The following is a 1,076-nucleotide window of genomic DNA, read 5'->3' on the forward strand; positions in this document are numbered from 1 at the left end:
GATTATATCTCTAAAACACTTATTTCACTTCATGCACTTACTCATTCATTTTTTCAGACGTGTCAACGACCATGATCCTTACTCCTCGGCCTGTAATTGATTTCGTGAGAGCCAATCAGGGTATACAGGATGCTCATAAAATAGACTGGATTATGGTAATTCATGAAATGATACCTGAAAAACCTGCATTGTGCTTCTTTTTTGTGTCTATTAAATTGTGCTTTTAAATGTAACAGGCCAAGAAAATGCTGAGAAACATGAGAGTCAAGGCCACGCATAGCAACCGAGAATTTAAAATAAAAGGGTTGAGTGAGAAGCCTTGCAATGAGCTATAGTAAGTTGTTTAATTTTTTTAATTCATCCTTTTCTAATGTTCAAAATGAAGAGGCCTGTCTGTGAATTAATTCTCACTTTATTTCTTTCTGTTTGAAGTTTCACATTAAAAGAAAAACCTCGAGATATCGGTAGCCATGGTGAAGTGAAGCCTAAGGAGATTATAGTTTATGAATATTTTAGAAGACATCTGAATTTGGAACTTAAAACTTCTGCGTACTTTCCGTACCTTGATGTTGGTAAACCCAGCAAACCTATTTATCTCCCATTAGAGGTGAGTAAACATGATTGAGATATTTTTGCATATTCTAGTCTCTTTATCTTCTAATTTTGTTTTTACTTGAAGCGATTGATTTTTTGCCTGTTGTAATTTTTAGTTTTGTAGCCTGGTCTCCCTTCAGCGATATAAAAAATCACTATCTTCTGTGCAAATAGCCTCTTTAGTGGAAAAGTCCAGGCAGGGACCTCTGGAGAGGAAAGAAGTTCTTACTGATGTAAAATTTCTCCGAATATTTAAATTTTCAAGTTTTGGTTATTATTTCTCATTGTAGCTCATTAGTTCATTTTTTTTAAAGTATAATTTTTATAATTGATCAATGCACTTCCATTTTCAGTCTATGAAAAAGTATCGGTATGATGAAGATCCTCTCTTATATGCTTGCGGCATATCTATGGAGAAACAGCTTACCAAATTTGTTGGTCGTGTCCTTACTGCACCAAAGGTATTTTTGTTTCTCCTATAT

This window comes from Apium graveolens, unplaced genomic scaffold (genome assembly GCF_009905375.1).
Source record: "Apium graveolens cultivar Ventura unplaced genomic scaffold, ASM990537v1 ctg1420, whole genome shotgun sequence".
NCBI classification, from domain to species: domain Eukaryota; kingdom Viridiplantae; phylum Streptophyta; class Magnoliopsida; order Apiales; family Apiaceae; genus Apium; species Apium graveolens.